Below are 18,884 nucleotides of genomic sequence, written 5' to 3'. Positions count from 1 at the left end.
CAGGGGGAGGCGGTGGGGATGTCTCAGGGAGGTGAATAACCTACGTTTTACAAGAAGCTGACACTGAGGTGGTGCAGGGTCAGTGGGGTGTATGTGTATGTGGGGAGGGGGGCACAATGCCCAGCCTGGCTCTGGGGGGTGGGGAAGGGGATCACAGGAGTGTTCAATGGGAATACAAAGGCCTTAGGGGCTTGTCGTGTCTCTGCACCTGTGTCTCAGGGTGTGGTTCACAGATAGGACCAACAGTGGCTTCTCTCCAAGGACACCCACTCTTCAAGCCACTCAGGAGAGGGGGACCTGAGGCAGGGCCTTCCGAGCCAAGGGGACAGCTGTCTCTGCTCCCACACCATCCCAGCAAGCACAGGTGGCGTTACAATGTCAGGTCCTGCGCATGTGTTTCAGTATGTCTGCGAGGGACAGGTTCTTGTTGTTTCCATCCCGCAGTGTTTTGGGCCGAGCTCAGGGACCTTATGGCATCAGAACTCTAGGGAATGTTCTGTGAGGGTGAGGTCTCCATCGTCAAATTGTAAATTAGCAGCGCAGCACCCGGAACCAACCCTCCCTGGCTCATGTGAAACAGAGGGTCCAGGAGACAAATCTTAACAGACCGGAAGGAGATTCCGACGCGTTCTGAAGCCAAGAGACTCTGCTCTGCTGAGTAGGGTGTGTGCTCCAGAGCCCTGCTGCCTGGTGGCCATGTGACTTAAAGTGATGCAGTGCTGCCCCGTGCACACTTTCTGCTATGAGAGTTGCCGCAGTACTGGGAGCCCCTGAAAGAGATTCAGCTGAGGGGGCTGGGCGGTGGCGCATCCGGTCAAGGTCAAGCACACAAATCACCATGTACAAGGACCTGGGTTTGAGTCTCTGCTGTCCACTTGTAGGGAGGCCGTTTCATGAGCAGTGAAGCAGGCCTGCAGGTGTCTATCTTTCTCTCCTCCCTTTTAGCTCCCTTCCTATCTCAATTTCTCTCTGTCCTGACAAATAAAAATAGAAGGAAAAAAGTAGCTGCCTCCAGGAGTGGTAGATTCATAGTGCAGGCACCGAGCACCAGTGATAGCCCTGGTGGCAAAATAAAAGGTAAAAAACAAAAGAAATTCAGTTGAGCTGTAGACCTTGGACATCTTCAAGACATGCTGGTGTGTGTGTGTGTCCCCAAAATGAGCATGCAGTAAATATGGGAAACAGTACAGTGGTTAGGGCACTGTTCTGGGTAACATGACCTTGGCATCACATGTGCCAGAGTGATACTACAGTTCCCTCTCCCTCTCCCTCCCCCTCCCCTTCTCCCTGTCTCCCACTCTCTCTCTCCCTCTCCTTCCTCCTCTCCTTCTCTCTCTTTCTCACCCTCTCCCTTCCCCTCTCCCTCTCTACCTTTCCCCCTCTCCTTCCCAGTCTCCCTCTCTCTCCCCCTCTCTTTCACTCTCCCCGTCTCCACTCTCCCACCCCTCCCCCTCCCTCCCCCTCTCTCACTCTCTTCTCTCCCCCCTCCCCCTCTCCCTACCTCCACCCCTCTCCCTCTTTCTCCCCCCTCCCTCTCCCCCTCTCCCCTCTCTCTTTCTCACATAAATACTTGACAGTGAACACAGGCAGCCTGGTGAGTGACTCAGGCGCGACTGAGGCAGAGCACAGAACTTGCAAATGTGAGGTCTCTCCTAAGTTCCAACCCTGATATTCCATATTCACAACCCCCCCCCCCATTTGACTCGGTTTTTATCTCCTGTCTGTATGTGGCATGAGGTCACTTTGAAATGGAGAACCAGGATGAGGAGTGGCAGGGACAAGAGGGGCAGTGGGGAGGAAGAGTAGACTGGGGACAGATGCCTACACAGCTGTCTGCTGGAATCAGGTCTGGTCCTCCCTTTCCGGTGCTTGAAGGGTAGACTCAGAGGCCAGCAGGAGACCCTCCAATCCACCTGCTCCTTATTAGTGTAACAGTTCACCTGCTTAAAAAGCAGCACCTTTTAGGAAGAAAATCTCCAGAATTAAATTTTATAGCTTTAACCTTTGACCCCGTCAAAAGGAGTGCTAGCAGAGGCCTCCAGCAAAATCTAAATGAGATCCACTGGTCCAAGCCAGGAGAAATGTCTGCAATGAGCAAGCCTGAGAGCCGCTCTGCCTCTCCTGCAAATGGTATATTTGCCGGCATGTGGCTCCTAGCTCGCCCTCAGCATGGCTTAGCAACAGAGTTGGCCTTGCTGAAGGAACCAGCTGATTTGTGCATGCGAGTGTAATTGAGAACAGAACTGTGTGATTTACTTAGAATGATTGACGGGTATTTCAGTTCAGTATTTTGTGTTCATCCGTCCTCTCAGCAGATAGGAGAGGCAAAGGCTACCGATTGATTAACCATTGGTTTGGGATTGGAGCTGGTGCCTTCGGGTACAGTGTGGCTGCCACCTATTCCAGGCACCATTCACTTGCATGGATCCCAGCTCACTTAGACAGAGTGTATCTGGTGAAGTCTGTGTGTGTTGCCATGTTTCATCACCAGTAGTTGCTAAGGGAGGGAGGGAGGCATTAAGATTAATCCAGAGATCCCCCCCCCCCCCAGAAGCCCATGTCTGAGAGAAGTGCAGTATGGGAGTGTATCTGCAACCATCAGCAGGTGGACTGATGTGTGACTCAACCAGGAACACTTTCACAGATGGACAGGTGACTTATTTAAGTTTTACTAGCCTGTGTAATTGGATTGAGTCAGCACAGCTTGGATAGGGCCCCAGAGAAATTCAGCCCTTCTTCCCAATGTCATCTCTTCCCCCAAAGAGATTCTTCTTTATGGGAATACATTCTTACAAACCCAAGATAAAGTACAACCTCTGGGACCAAGTCCTCCACAGATTCTAGTCTGGAGAGGAGCAGGGAATGAATAGACAGTGTTAGGGGTTCAGCTCTGAATGAATCTTAGCTCCTGCACTGAGTTCAGCTGTGACATTTATAGGACACTTCTGCAGGTGCAGAGGTGGGAAAGCCTGCAGTGTGACTCATCACTGGCCCTTGCTGCAGGAGGAGGAGGACTCAGTAAACTCACCCTTTAAGATTATGTGAGGGTCCCAGACCTCTGGGCCGACAGAGGGAGAAGGGTGGCCACCCAGACCTCTCATCAGGGTGCAAGTTGCAGGCCAGATGGGCCTGTTGTGGGTGGATTTATACAGGACTAGGAGAATGCTATGAAAACCAGATCTTCCAGTTAATAGTTTATTTCCATTTCTGATTAGCTTTTCTTTGGAATTGAGGCATAGTGAATGCGGTCCTTCCCATCTTACTCTTGACTTGCTTTCCTCTCTCCAATAATCGGTGTATGAACTAGTTAGTGTTGAATATGCACTTTAAAAAACCAGGCAGTGGTGCACCTGGTCCGGCACGCTTACCACCATACAGAAGGACCTGGGTTGGAGTCCCTACTTCCCACCTGCATGGGGGCGTTTCATGAGTGGCAAAACAGGTTTTCAGGTATCTCTCTCTCTCTATCTCCCTCTCCTCTCTCAATTTCTTTCTGTCCTGTCAAATAAAAACTGAAAGAGAAAAAAAATGTCAAAAATGTCCATCAGGGAGTGGTGAATTTATAGTGCTGGCACTGAGCCCCAGTGATAATCCTGGTGACAAAAAAGGAAGGAAGGAAGGAAGGAAGGAAGGAAGGAAGGAAGGAAGGAAGGAAGGAGGGAAGGAAAAAGAAGGGAAGGGAAGAAAAAGAAAGAAAGAAAGAAAGACAAGGAAAGAAAGAAAGAGAAGGAAAGAAAGAAAGAAAGAAAGAATGAATGAATAGGAAAACTGTCAGGGGAGGGCATGGGATGGGATATGGAGTTCTGGTGGTGGGAATTGTGTGGAGTTGTACCCCTCTTATCCTATGGTTTTTGTCAGTGTTTCCTTTTTATAAATAAAAATTTAAAAAACAGCATAAAGAAGGAAGGAAGAGCTGACAGCATGTAAAGTAGTGCGATGCATAAGTTGTTGGTCTCTCAAGTATGAGCCCCCATGTTTGACCCTCAGTATGGCACATGCTAGAGTAACACCCTAGTTCTCTCTCTTGTCACTCAATAATCAATAAATATTTTTAATCAAGGAATTTTCCTACATATAAGCAGTGCCACAGACTTTCATGCCTAAAGCTCAGAGGTCTCAAACATAAGGCTTGACACCACTGAAGGCCAGAGCTGAGCAGTGTTCCCTTCTTGCTCTTTCTGTGTCTCTCATCAAAGTAAATCTAAGAAAACTATTATAGTGAAATGACACATTGAAGCCTGTTAAGGCTACAGCAACAAGAGCAACAAAAAGGGGGAAAATGGCCTCCAGGAGCAGTGGATTCATGGTGCAGGCACTGAGCCACAGCAATAATCCTGGAGGCCAAAAAAAAAAAAAAAAGGAAACATTGATAAGAAGGATACAACTCCATGATTCTCACCAGATCTCCGTATCCCATCCCCTCCCCTGACAGCTTTCCTACTGTTTATCCCTCTGGGAGCATGGACCAAGGTCATTGCTGGTGCAGAAGGTGGAAGGTCTGGCTTCTGTAATTGCTTCCCTGCTGAACATGGGCGTTGACAGATCGACCCATACTCCCAGTCTGCCTCTCTCTTTCCCTAGTAGGGTGGGGCTCTGGGGAAGCAGAGCTCCAGGACACATTGGTGGGGTTGTCTGTCCCGGGAAGTCTGGCCGGCATCCTGCTAGCATCTGGAACCTGGTGGCTGAAAAGAGAGTGAACATACAAAGCCAAACAAATTGTTGAACCCTCACTCTCCTTCTATTTCTGTGTAGACAAAAATGTGAGGTCGATTTCTAGGTATGTGGGCTAGTTAGGATTCTCTGGAGCAACAGAACTCCCTGCAGATGACGTGCAAGGTGACAATGTGCACAGCAGGAGATTCAGGATAAGGAGCTACCTCCTGTGATCACAGACTGAGAAGCTGCACAGCTGCCTGCCCATGACCAACAGGAGACCAGAGAGTCTGGGGTCTGAATCAGATGGAGTCCACAGGCCTGAGTCTCTGGGGGCTCAGGCTGATATTCTGTCTCTGGCTGGCAGGGGGCACACAGGCTGGGCTGACTTCTTCCTCTGCCTTTTGTTCCTCTGAGGGTGTGGACTGAATGACATCCACTCACATGGGGGACTCCTTCCCTTCTCACCTCTCTAGTGGAAACACTCATCTCTTACAGAATCCCCCAGAACCGATCTTCCTCAACTTCAGTCCCTTTGACTAAAGTGACATATAACATCATCCTCCTGGTTTAATGGAGGAGGACCCTATTTTTCCAGATATATTTGAAATGATTACTGGGGGGGGGGGTTGTGTAATTAATTAAAGAAACAAAACTAGATTGGGATTAACACTTTTGTCAAGGAAGAGGTATTGATTGGTTGACTGTTGAATGGGGATGTGGATGAGAAAGAAATGTACTATCCTAGGGGGTCGGGTGGTGGCGCAGTGGGTTAAGCACATGTGGCGCAAAGCGCAGGGACCGGCGTAAGGATCCCGGTTCGAGCCCCCGGCTCCCCACCTGCAGGGGAGTCGCTTCACAGGCGGTGAAGCAGGTCTGCAGGTGTCTATCTTTCTCCCCTTCTCTGTCTTCCCCTCCTCTCTCCATTTCTCTCTGTCCTATTCAACAACGAATTGCGTCAACAAGGGCAATAATAATAACCACAACGAAGCTACAACAAGGGCAACAAAAGGGGAAAAAAGAAATGGCCTCCAGGAGTGGTGGATTCATGGTGCAGGCACCGAGCCCAGCAATAACCCTGGAGGGGGAAAAAAAAAAAAAAAAGAAAGAAATGTAGTATCCTCTTGTCATCATTCTGAAAGAATTCTAACCATATGCCACTGAGCTCAATTTTAGGTGTTCCTTTCCTGGTTTCCTTAATCAATTCCTGAGACTGGATCATGGAGTCTCTGGGTAACTTGGGCTCTGCTTGTAGACCAGAAACCCCTCAGCTCCCCCCTTGGAGGGTGAACTGGGACCAGAAGTCCTGGGTGTGGTTCCATGACATTCTTTCTCTTCTATTTGAGAAGTAGTCAGTTTGAATTTTGCTAACCAGTTTAATTTATGTGTAAGTTGATTCATTTTCAGTTTATCTTATTTCCTTCTAGGCTTTAAGCAATGAAGGAGCCAACTGATTTGCATAGTTTATCTGATAAACAAATGTGTGATTAAAGTGCGAATATCATTTCCTCAGGAAACTATTCTAGTCTCTGCCAGGCTAGCCCTAATCACGTTGTTTTATGCTCTTGATAGGGTTGTGGACTTTTCCTAGCCCCCCCCCCCACTTTCTCTCTCTCTCTCTCTCTCTGTGTATATATATATATATATACATATATATATACACACACACACACACACACACACACACACACACACACACACACATATATATATATATATATATATATATATATATATATATATATATATAGTCACTGTACCAGAGGAAGGGGGCCTGATGAAGATGGAGGTGGGGGAGTGAGCAGAGTGGCAGAGGGTGGATGACAGAGGCTGGCAGAGGCACATCTCCGGAGTCCTGTTGACTGATGTGAATTCTGAGGAAATAATGAAAGGACTTTGTTTCATATCTCATGTGTTCGAGTTTACTGCCTAGGCGAGGACAAGAAGTGAATGTACATTGTAGCCCCAAAGCCTAATGCTTTACTAATCTTGTCTGGGTGAGTGAGTAGACAAATGGATGGATAGGTGGGTGAGGAGATGGAGAGATGAGTGGATGGATGGATGGATGTATGGATGGATGGATGGATGAGTGAATGGCTAGGTAGATGGGTGGATGGGTGGGTGTGTGAATGGTTGGGTGTGTGTGTGGGATTGATGAATGGATGAATGAACAGAGATACAGGTGGATGAATCAAGAAGAGGTTGGGAATATGGATGGATGGTTGGATGGATGAGTGGATGACAGGTTTGATGAATGGGAAGAGTGATGATGGCTGGCTGGCTGGGTGGATGGATAGCTGGATGGTCAAAGAGTTAATGGCTTTCCAGGCTGACTTCTCTTACTTGTGTGTTACTATTAAAAGCAGTATTTTTTTTGCTAGTTTTTCTTTCTTTTTAGCTATCAGAGTTACATGTATCTGATGTTTGGTATCACATATATATCCTTTGACAAAAGAAGTTTAAGACCTTTATTTATGGATATCCTGACTTCCATCTCTCTTTTTTTAATATTTATCTATCTATTCCCTTTTGTTGCCCTTGTTGTTTCATTGTAGTCATTGATGCCGTTGTTTTTGGATAGGACAGAGAGAAATGGAGAGAGGAGGGGAAGACAGAGAGGGGGAGAGAAAGACGGACACCTGCAGACCTGCTTCACCGCCTGTGAAGCGACTCCCCTGCAGGTGGGGAGCTGGGGGCTTGAACCTGGATCTTTACACTGGTCTTTGTGCTTTGCACCACGTGTGCTTAACCTGATACGCTACCGCCCGACTCCCTTGACTTCCATCTCTTGAATGTTCCATTCTTGTTCCTCCTATGTAAGTAAAAAAAAATCTATGGCTGCACAGCTTGAAAGGGATTGACTGTCCACTTACGCTGACTACTATTTCCATCTGATAACTAATCCTAAAGGATAATGTTAAGCCAGATTCTCAACTTCAAAGGTCAGAAGATCAGACATTAGCTCTCCTAAGATGATGCAATGGGATAGACCAAAGATTGGTGGACTTGTAGTCAATCTCTCTCTCTCTCTCCCTCTCCCTCTCCCTCTCTCTCTCCCTCTCTCTTTCTCCCTCTCCCCCTCCTCCTCCTCTCCCTCCCTCCCTCCTCCTCCTCTTCCTTCTCTTCTTCCAACTCCTCCTACCTCCCTCCCTCCCTCCCTTCTTCCCTCCTCCCTCCCCTCCTCTCACAGGAAACTCTTACGAAATAATCAAAATGTTTAAAATTTTTAAAGACTTACTTATTTGTTAACTAATTGAAGAGAGTGAGAGAAAGAAGTGAATCAGAGCATCACTCTGGCACATGCAGTGCCAGAGATAAGATTCTTATTTTTGAGAGTCCAAGATTTGGGGTAGGGGGGCTGGGTGGTGACATACCTGGTTAAACACACATATAACTAAGTGCAAGGATCCAGGTTCAAGCCCCCACTCCCCATTTGCAAGGTGTTTGCTTCATGATTGGTGTAGCAGGTCTCCAAGTATATATCTTTCTCTCCCCCTTTCTATTTCCCCTTCCTCTTACCAATTTTTCTCTGATAAGAATTAGAAAGGACTCTTCCCTTTTGTGGCCATCGCCGGAGCTCCAGTGACCAAAATGAAGTGCAACCCCTTCCTGACTTCTGAGCAGAGCAAGAACCTTAAGAGGCATTTCAATGCACCTTCCCACATTCGCTGGAAGATTATGTCTTCCCCTCTCCCCAAAGAGTCGTGACAGAGTTACAGTGCTCGCTCCATGCCCATCTGCAAGGATGATGAAGTCCAGGGTGTTCGAGGACACCACAGAGGACGGCAGATCAGCAAAGTGGTCCAAGTTTACCGGAAGAAATACTACATCGAGTGAGTGCAGCGAGAGAAGGCAAATAGCACAACCTTCCATGTAGGCATCCACCACAGCAAGGCGGTTGTCACTAGACTAAAACTCAACAAAGACCGCAAGAAGATCCTTGAATGTAAAGCCAAGTCTTGCCAAGTAGGAAAGGAGAAGGGCAAATATAAGGAAGAAACCATTGAGAAGATGCAGGAATAAAATAATTTTATAGGCAACTTTCATTAAAAACTGCTAAACAAAGAAGAAAAAAAAGAATTAGAAAGGAAAACATGGGCCCTGGGAGCTTTGGATGTGTCATGCAGGCACTGACCTGACCCCAGCAATAGCCCTGATGACAAGACAGAAAAAATAATAATAATAAAAGAGTGAGTCCAAGATTTTATTTTAGCACCACATTTTGGGCTCTCAAAATATCTATTTTTAATGGCTGCCAGCCGCATCCTTGAGGCTCAGTGCCTGCAGAATGAACCTACCTCTCCTTGTGACTATCTGTCCTTTCTTTGATTTGAGAGGGCTTCTCTAGATTACAGATATGTGTGAAACCACGTGGTAGTTGTCTTTAATCTCTTTATTTATTTAGCTAAGCATAGTCGCCTCCATTTAGTGCTGTCCATTTTGTCCAAAAAAATAGTAATGTCTTTTTTATTACAGAGGAGTATTCCATGGAATATATATCCCATAACTTCTTTAGCCAGTCACCTGTGGATGCATGTTTCAGCTGCTTGCAATGGCTGTTGGCTGTTGTGAATAATACAGATGTGAACATATGAGTGCACAAGTCCCTTCTGATTAGTGTTTGAGGGTCCTTTGGGTAAATGCCCAACAGTGGTATTGCTTTTCCTCTGTAGCTCTGCAGTCCCCTGTCTAGGAAGAGAACATCCCTTCTCCTGCAGAGACACAGCCCTGTGTTCATCAGCACCCCAGCACCCCTGTAAACAGATTTCTAGTGGCTTCCCACTGTGGCTCAAAATAAGCAAAGGGCAAGCTGATGTGATTAGGATGCAGAGTCAGGGTCTGTCTCCTGTCACCTCCAGAGCCTTAGAAAATCTCCACGTGGTCCCAATTAACTGGCATCCTTCTTAAAGGGCCGGTTTTGGCGTGCCTATTATTTTCCCATTCTCCCCCTGACTCCTCTCAGTGGAATTCAGTCAGCACTGCTCTCCAGGTGCATTATCCTCAGCTCATTCAAACCTTCCCCCGCACCCTTGTACCACCCTCAGCATCTGATGACAAGCTTGCCTCTCTTGAGGGAAGTGTCGCCTGCTATAAATAAACATCCTGGGTTGGTCTGGGTTTGAGGCAGCACCTGAGCTGCCACTTTCCTCAGGATACTCTGGGCTGAGCGCTAGCCAGTTGTTCCTTGGAGATCCAGGACTCTGTGTGTCCTGAAGCCCACAACTGTGACACCGCTCCCCTCAACCAGCCTCTGCTGGAGGAGCCAGCTTGCATCTAGTGCAGCAGTGGAGCGAATGAAAGGATTACATCTCTCCGGGCTGATGAAACCGCTTACGCTTAGTTAGTGTGCTGCTTTCCCATATGTGTGACTCAGGTTCAGGCCCAGCCTTTACTGTATTAAGGAAAGCTTAATACAGTGGTGCTGTGGTCTGTCTGTCTCTGTAGCTCTGTATCCCTGTCTCTGTTAAAGAAGGAGAGGGGCCGGGTGCTGGTGCCCCAGGTTAAGTGCACGTAGTACGAAGCACAAGGACCCGTGCAAGAATCCCGGTTGAAGCCCCTGGTTCCCCCCTCCTGCAGGGAGGTCACTTCAGAAGCAGTGAAACTGGTCTGCAGGTGTCTGTCTTTCCCCCCTCTCTATCTCCTCCTCCCTTCTCAATTTCTCTCTGTTCTGTCCAATAAAAATGGGGTGAAATAGCCACCAGGAGCAGTGGATTCATAGTGTAGGCACTGAGCCCCAGAGATAGCCCTGGAGACAGAGAGAGAGAGAGAGAGAGAGAGAGAGAGAGAGAGGAGGAGGAGGAGGAGGAGGAGGAGGAGGAGGAGGAGGAGGAGGTGAAAGAGGGCAAGATTCAGGGAGTATGGGGGCTGGAATTTGGTGGAGGAGACAGCGGTTCAGGAATAAGCCCATATAAAAGCTGAAAGTTGGAGAAACCCTTGGGGACATTCCCATTCCACAGCTCTTCAGGAATGATCTAGAGTTGTGATTTAGAATATTTAGAATATTTCCTTTGCTTTGATTGGGGGGGGGGGGGTATGTTGCGGGCAATCTGATCAAGAGTCCAGATGAAGCTGAGTGCTGCTTCCTGTCCTGCTACACGTGTGCTGAGCAGGTGCTGATGGTACCTTGCCCTCTTCTCTGCCAGCTGGTGCAGGGTCAGCACAGCCAGCAAGAAGGGGCTAGTGCAGCACCTTCTTGGAAGCAGGGTCACTAGGAGGAACCTTCCTGGGGTGACAGGGTGAGTGAGTGGAGGCCACAGGCACTGTAGCTTCTGAGCCCCTGCCTGCCCTGGGATGATACTTCCTCTCCTGGGGAGGGTCCCCAGCCTCGGAGAGCTGTAGGCTAGATGGCTTGGGAGGTGGCTCAGCAGTGGAGAGCAGAACCTGCATAGATGAGGCCCAGGGCTCCACTCCCAACTTGCAGGACAGCAAGATTGGCAGAAACAGACAGTTCCCCATAAAGGTGGAACAGTGGTCAGCTCTCTCCCTCTCTCTTTCACAGTAAGAGAACGGAGCTTTCTGGGCTGGGGAGACAATGTAATGCTTATATAAAAAGACAATTGCCTGAGTTCCAAGGCCTCAGGTTCAATTCCCAGTACCACCATAAGCCAGAGCTGAACAGTGCTCTGCTTTCTCTCTCTCTCTCTCTCTCTCTGTATCTCTTTCTCTGTATCTCTCTTTCTGTGTGTGTGTGTGTGTGTGTGTGTGTCTCTTAACTTAACTCTTAACTCTTAAACTCTTTAAATACGATACCTGAGCTTTCAGTCTGGGCTCAGTTCCCATGATACCTGCACCTGTTCAGTCCAACACGAGAGAGCAGTTGAGCGAGGGCCCCTTGGCGAGTCTCTCATCACTCAGTTGTTCGTGGCTGGAGCAATTTGCCCTGCGTGTCCTGGAAGGTAGACATGCTGTCAGCTCAGAGGCTACACTTCTACCCCCTTCTTCTGCAACTGTTGTCACTGCCCTGTCACCTAGCCTTTGTCAGTTTCCTGGAGATAGTTCTCTGCAGGAGAGAGCTTCAGTTCTACCACTTCAGGGTGCTCCCTGCTATTGGAAAATTGCTAATTATTATATTACTGTTACCATGCCTAATAGCTTCCAGCAAATTCTAGTGGTAGTACCTGTAATAGAAGTAACAATAACTATCATCATCATAATGGGTAAAATAGTAACAGTTATTTAGTATATAAATATAGGAGTGAGGATTCTCATAGGCAGACACATTATATAATGCTATTATTACTGGCATAGACTTGTAACTTTGTTTTCGAAAAATGAGACTAGTCAAAGGAGGACTCTTAGTCACTTAATAAGCCCAAGATCACTTAGCTTATGAGCAGATAGTGCCAGAATTCAAATCCAGGTGGCCTAATTCCGAGGCTGGTTCTTCCACTAGCCTACCTAGAGCCTTGTGTCTTTGATTATATGCCATGGAAAGTACCCATGGTTATAGTAAAAGGAAACCACGCCTAGTGCCGCGCATAGAAGAGACACACCAACATGTCAAGTGATGGAGGATGTGGTTGAATGCAGCACATGTGGTAATCTCCATGCGAAACACTATTTCTTTTTCCTGGAAGGGAAGTAGCCCTGAAGAACACATTAGTGCTTCATTACAATACACATGAGACTCTGGCCGCCACAGAGTGGAGGCACTGATGGAAAAGGTTGCTTGGTGAGCAACTTTGTGTCTGTAGCCAAGAAACAGGAGGGATTGACCATTGCTGGAAAGTGTGAGAATGCTTCTGTGACAGACACTGATGACTCCAAACAGTGCTGGCACAACCTTGCTATCTGTTCACTATGTAGGAGTGTGTGTGTGCGCGTGCACGTGCGCGTGTGCTGTGTAAATGGTTAAAGTCCTATGTGTGTACATACTTTATGTCTGGATAAATATCAACATACCATAGGAAGTTAGGCATTGCTTCTGCAAGTAATTGTTTTATGCTCTTGTGTATGTTCAGTTATTACAGCAGTGGTATATTTTTTTCTCTGTTTCTTATTTACTTATTTTATTGTATTTTTAACTTGGAGATTAACTTTTTTTCATTTTATTTTATTAGTGGTTTAGTAATGATCGACAAGATTGTGGGATAAGAGGAGTGCAGTTCCAACCAACAGAGTTCCATATACTATCCCCTCCATTGGAAGCTTCCCTATTTATCCCTTTGGGAGTATGGACCAAAAATCTATATGGGATGGGCATTCTGGCTACTGTAATTGCTTCTTTGCTGGCCATGGGCATTGGCAGGCCGATCCATAGCCCCAAGTCTCACCTGCTATATTATCACCTTTAGGTTTCTGATTACTAAATAATTTGTTCTGCTTTATATCTCAAAGCTTTTCAGCTACCAAGTTACAGGTGCTGCCGTGATTCCATGTTGACTTCCAATCTTCCAATCGTGATTCCTTCTTGACTTCAGACGACTTCAGCATTGTGTCCTAGAACCTCACCTCCCCAGAGCCCCACCCCACTAGAAAGATAGAAACAGGCTAGGGGGAGTCGGGTGGTAGCACAGCGGGTCTGCAGATGTCTATCTTTCTCTGCCTCTCTTTCTTCCCCTCCTCTCTCCATTTTCTCTCTGTCCTATCCAACAACAACAACATCAATAATAATAACTACAAAAAGGGGAATAAATAAATAAATATTCATTTAAAAACCAAACAAATAGGCTAGGGGAATGGCACAATTTTAAAGCAAAATTTCCTTACCACGCTCTAGGAAGAAGTTTGCAGAGATGCTGTCCCTTCAGTTGTTTTTCTGCACCACTGCTCCATTGGCATTTTAGAGTCAGTGGTCTTATGTTATTACACTGACCTCTCTGTTGTCTGTTCCTTCAGTCTTATTCTCCATGGGTAGCACCAAGGAAAGCTCCATAGAACTTAGTACGGTGCTGTGGTCAGCCCCCCTCCTCTCTCTCTCTCTCTCTCTCTCTCTCTATCTATCTATCTATCTATCTCTGTCTCACTAGCTATCTCTCTGAGATAAAATGAGAGAAAAGTCAGCCTGGGAGCAGTGGGTTCATGAATGCAGGTGAGACACTAATTCTGCAGAACAAACAAAAAGCCTTCTTTCACTTGGCTCTGACATGCTGAGGTTCTCTGGGTGAACACTGCTCTCCCCTTCATCTTAGTGAGGGTTGCTGATATGTCCTCTCCTACCTCTGAAAGTGCCCAGCCTGCCTTCTGTGCAACAATCCCTGCAGAGAAGCATGGAGCTGAGAGAGATGCCTTTCTGAGTGGAAACTAGGCACACAGCCGTGTGTGGCAGTGCTGCATTTCACAGGTGCTGCCACAGCTCTGCAAACCCAGAGGACAAGTGGCTTCCCCTGTGACACTTCCCTGGAGGGCTCTGCTCAGCGAGTGTCCTATGTAAACTCTGGGTGAGTGAATGACAGAGCACCCCAGAAATAGGAAGACAAGTCTTGTCATCACTCTGCACTCTTGAGGGGCCTTCCCATTGCCAGACACCCTTGGCTTTATGTCCCCACCTGGCCCATGCTCCTTTCCTGCTGTCCTCATGTGCACTTCACTTCCACACAAAGTGTCAGCAGCACTGGCCACTTCTGTGATCTTAGAACCAAGCAACTACCCTAGTCCTGAGGGTATTTTCAGCTCTTGACCATCTTCCCCAAGGTGCTAGAGTGCTGTTTGGGATCTCCCAGACTTCAGGGTTGGGGCTTGTAGAGAAACGCACTCTCATTTTTCAGGATCAGTCTGAAATGATAAGCTTCCACCATGAAACATACGCAGATGCGTGCTCAGTGAGCGGTACACGGGCAGACATGAAAGAGAAGCAAGACCCAACTTCTGGGTCTTTAGAGAAAGAGATGGAAAAATACACGCTACCAGGCTCTTGTTCTACGAGCTACTTACCCGATGTCTATACTTTTTGGTGTGTCAAGATGTGTGGGGTTTGGATATGATGACTGGCAAGAGAAGCAGAGATGGGTTACTTATTAAAAGTGAGCGGAGTGTGGTAGCAAGTAGAGTTTGGGACCTGCATGCCGAAGGCTCCCAATTCAACTCCCAGAATTCAACTTCCTGTGCCTCATGTGGCAGGATAGTACTTAGCCTCTTTTTCTCCTTTTTCTAACCTAAATCTCATATAAAATTAAATCTTAAACTAAAAACAAAAACAAGGTGGGGTAGCTTGTACTAGGAGAAAAATGACTTGATGCTTACACAAATGTATTTGCTACTATGGGAGAGGAGTCCTGGGAGAGAAGGTCTCTGTCACACCCTAGCTTTTTTCCCCCCCTTTTGTTGCCCTTGTTGTCTTTTTTTGTTGTTGTTGTCGCTGTAGTTGTTGTTATTGATGTCGTCATTGTTGGATAGGACAGAGAGAAATGGAGAGAGGAGGGGAAGACAGAGAGGAGGAGAGAAAGACAGACACCTGCAGACCTGCTTCACCGCCTGTGAAGCGACTCCCCTGCAGGTGGGGAGCCGGGGGCTTGAACCAGGATCCTTACGCCAGTCCTTGTGCTTCGTGCCTCGTGCGCTTAACCCAGTGCACTACCGCCGGACTCCCTCTCACCCTAGCTTCTGACCTGGTTCTTACCTGCTGAAAAGGACACTCAGCAAACCAGCATCACTCAAGGATTATTGGTGGTAGAAGATTAACTATCAAAGGAAGGGCTTCCCTCTGGGGTTTGTGACTTGGACCAAAGCCACCCAGTTTTGCTCTGAAGGCTGCTACTTTGCTGGTCCCAGGAAGATTCTTTTCTCTCTTACACGACAGGAATAACAGCAGGCATGGTGGAAATTACAGAGAAAGTCATTTCTCTTGGGAGCTAAGTATCTCACCCTCCAGTAAAAGAATCAGTCATATCTGTTTATATATATATTAGTGCTTTAACAGTAATTTAGAAGACTATAAGATAATAGGGATAAAATTCCATACTAGTCCCACCACCAAAGTCCTGTCTCCCTGCCCCCCCCAACCAACAGTAATCTCCAAAGGCCATAGATACAGGTTTATAAATTTTTTCTTTCTTTTTTCCTGAAAGTTAATTTGTTTTAATTCTCTACATCTCACATATGAATGTAATCGTTCTTTACATATATGTATATGTGTGTACATAGGTTGGCTTCTCCACAGGATGGATGGATAGGTAGAAAGATTAGATAGATAGATAGATAGATAGATAGATAGATAGATAGATAGATAGTCAGGCAGACAGTTCAGCACCAGTGCCCCAGTGCCATGGACATGCATCTCAAACCCTGGTTTCAAGAATGAAAATCAGGCATCTGCCCTGTTTAGCTACCCACAGTCCCCTTTTGCCCCTTCTGAAAGAATGAGGAGATGGAAGAGAAAGGCCCTGCTCTCCCCTTCAATGATTAATGGATCTTATTTATGAGAGCAGAAAGGGATATCCTTAAGTAAGGAAAAAAGACTGACCTTGAAGCAAGGTATGTTATTATCCAGATATGGATATCGAGTCTGAATTTAATTTTTATTAGTGTAGATAATAGCTTACATGGGCCTTATGGTGACATTACCAGCACTCTAAAATTTAATTAGATTTTTAGAGCTTCTGTTAATGTCTTTCGGTAGGATTATACAATCTGGGGCATCACCAGCCAGCTTCATGTGCTTTGTTCCCATTGTAACTTGAAAAAGGGAGGATTAAGACATTTTGCAGTTTTTATGGTAAAGTCTGTCTCTAAAGTTAAGCCCAGAGGGCCTGCGAGATAGCTCACCCAGACAGTGCCCCTGCCTCTCGTGTGTGTGACCCAGGTTCAGTCCCACCACCACCACACAAGGAAGTTTTGGTGTTGCTGTATCTTTCCTTCTCTCCCTCTGTCTCAGTCTCTGCTTCTCCCTTTCTGTCTGAAAAAGTTGGCACATAGCAGTGAAGCCCCAGTAATGAAAAAAACAAACTCCAGAGGGTTTAAATTAGTATGTTCATGATATGATTTATATAATATTATGTGTACATAAATACAAACATTTGTATGTATTTATATAGCTCCCTTATATAGATTTATTGTGTCCTATTTCATTGCATACTACTATTATCATGTATTATATACTTCTTCTAGCGTTTGCCCTTCTTCCGTAGCCAGTCAGCAGCATCAGGTTGAGCCTGATGTCAAGTTTCGAGACCTCCTTTGAATCTGGAGAGGTGGCAGTCGTTGACTATGTGGGTCGTAGTCTGTCTGTAGCCACAGGGGCAGTTCGGGTCGTCTCTGGCTCCCCAGTGATGGAACATAGCGGCGCACCGGCCATGGCCTGTTCGATATACTAATATCAATGAATTATATATTTTTGGCTTTTATTTGTATTTTTATATGAATACATAGATCCTTACAGTGGTTTGTTCAAATAAACTTTGTAATTCAGCCCATTTTCTCTAGTGTATAAAGTCTCTCAAGATTTTTCTTTTTGTTGGTTGTTTGTTGCTCTGATGAAATGTTGCAGGGCTGGGCCCTCTAATTACTGCACCCTGATAATCTATGTACTATATCTCCCCAACTCCAGTAAATCCTTTCAATTAATAGGAGAATCTGTGCTCCATATTTTAGAGAACCACAGTAATGCCTTGGGTAACACTGTAAATCGTAGCCCATGAATCTCTTCCCCTCAAGTGCCAAGAAAGAAGAGTTAGACCTCTGTTTTCCATCAGATGTTTATGGAAGAGAAAAAGAGGTGACAGTGATTCTTAAGCAAAGTTTTCTCATTTAATCATTCATCAGATTCTTCATCTGGGGCAGCCTGCACATTGCCAGATGTCCTGCTCAGAGACTGGGAAGGAAGGGTCAGCCGTCAGGAGAGGTAGCAGTGCACACACAGCAGCCAGGGAAGGAACCAGGGGGCTGTTGTTGCTTAGCTGTCTGGTGGCGTGAAATCCTCTCACTTTTGGCCCCAGCATCCTTTACTGCAGTGAGGTGGCTGGGCAGGCTGTCCCCAGGACTCCTTGGAGTGCCAGCACTACCCCAGTTAATAACAAGGCCCAAGGCACTCAGCAGGACAGGGCTGCTGAGCTGGTCCTGTCCTGATGTGCCTTCTGCTGGTTTGGGAGGGAGATTCTGTTCTGGAAGGGACTTAGTCTGGCAAGAATAGAGGCTAGTAATTACAAAGTACCAAGTGGTGCTCATCTATAATTACAGCATGTGCTTGTTCTTTCCACTCCTCCCTAGTTCCTGACACTCAAGGGGGTGGGGAGCATGGGAAGAGGTGCTGAAAACTTCATTGCATCCTCATTTTCTGTCTTCTGTTTTTCCTGAGTTGGTATTTATCTTCCGTGACTGCTGACTTCTCCCCATTCAGAACCAATCATGTCTCTTGATGCCCTTGATGGACTTGGGCCGTGGGGGAGGGCACAGTGCAGCAGAGAGGAGTATCAGAAACCCTCTAACCACACCACAGAGCCTCACTCCTCCCTATGAGGAGAGGGCAATGAGGATGGAGTGATGGCAGGAACTGGGTCAGAGGTGGTGCCTGGCTTGGGAAAGAGCACTTAACTCACCTATTCCCTTCTATCCAAAGTGCTGAGGCACTGTTATGTCTTCATTGTTGTCTGAGCCATCACGATCACTGCAGAAATTCCTCATCTTACTTTACAATGAGTGTTTCATTTTCCTCCTGATTAGGTCTTTGCAATTATTCATAATGTTCATTTGAGGGAAATAAAACGATATACACTAAGGCGGGGTGTTAACAGATTGTGAGGCTTGATGTGTTTTGAAAAGCAACGGTAATGATAAATGACAGTGACCTAATTTGTGGAACAGTCTTCCTGCATAAAATGATCTATGAGTTCATAATTATGTGATTAACGCACCAAGTTAAAAAAATAGTTAAATCAGTCTTCAAGTTATAGAATACAAAAAATAAGAACTTTTCATATTACCTTGTTACCCAGTGAACTTTCATGTCATTTCCAAACAGATGCTACTTAAAAGTGGTTGTAGGACAAAGTGTGAATTTACTTGCCAAGAAGGTTCAAAAGAATAATCAAGGGGTCAGGTGGTGGCATACCTGGTTGAGCGCCCATGTAGCAATGCACAAGGACCCAGGTTCGAGCCTCTGGTCCCCACATGCAGGGGGAAAGCTTTGTGAGTGGTGAAGCAAGGTTGCAAGTGTCTCTCTTGTCTGTCTCCCTCTCTGTCTCCCCCTCCCCTCTTGATTTCTGGCTGTCTCTATCCAAAAAATAAATAAAGATAATAGAAAAATTAAAATAGCGCAGGTCTGGAACATAAGTAATGACAGTTACTTGGTTGTTGTT

The 18,884-nt window shown here is 46.4% G+C and overlaps 1 long non-coding RNA gene and 1 pseudogene across 4 annotated transcripts in view; both read left to right on the top strand.

The window, feature by feature from the left end:
- Positions 1-18,884, top strand: part of LOC132535224 (uncharacterized) — a 410,071-nt gene that overhangs the window by 377,524 nt on the left and 13,663 nt on the right. The window lies entirely within an intron of this gene.
- On the top strand, positions 8,245-8,951 carry LOC103124847 (large ribosomal subunit protein uL24-like; annotated as a pseudogene).

This window comes from Erinaceus europaeus, chromosome 21 (assembly GCF_950295315.1).
Source record: "Erinaceus europaeus chromosome 21, mEriEur2.1, whole genome shotgun sequence".
Lineage (NCBI taxonomy): Eukaryota > Metazoa > Chordata > Mammalia > Eulipotyphla > Erinaceidae > Erinaceus > Erinaceus europaeus.
The sequence above is the reverse complement of the archived record's forward strand: the minus strand, read 5'-3'. Positions and strand labels throughout refer to the sequence as shown.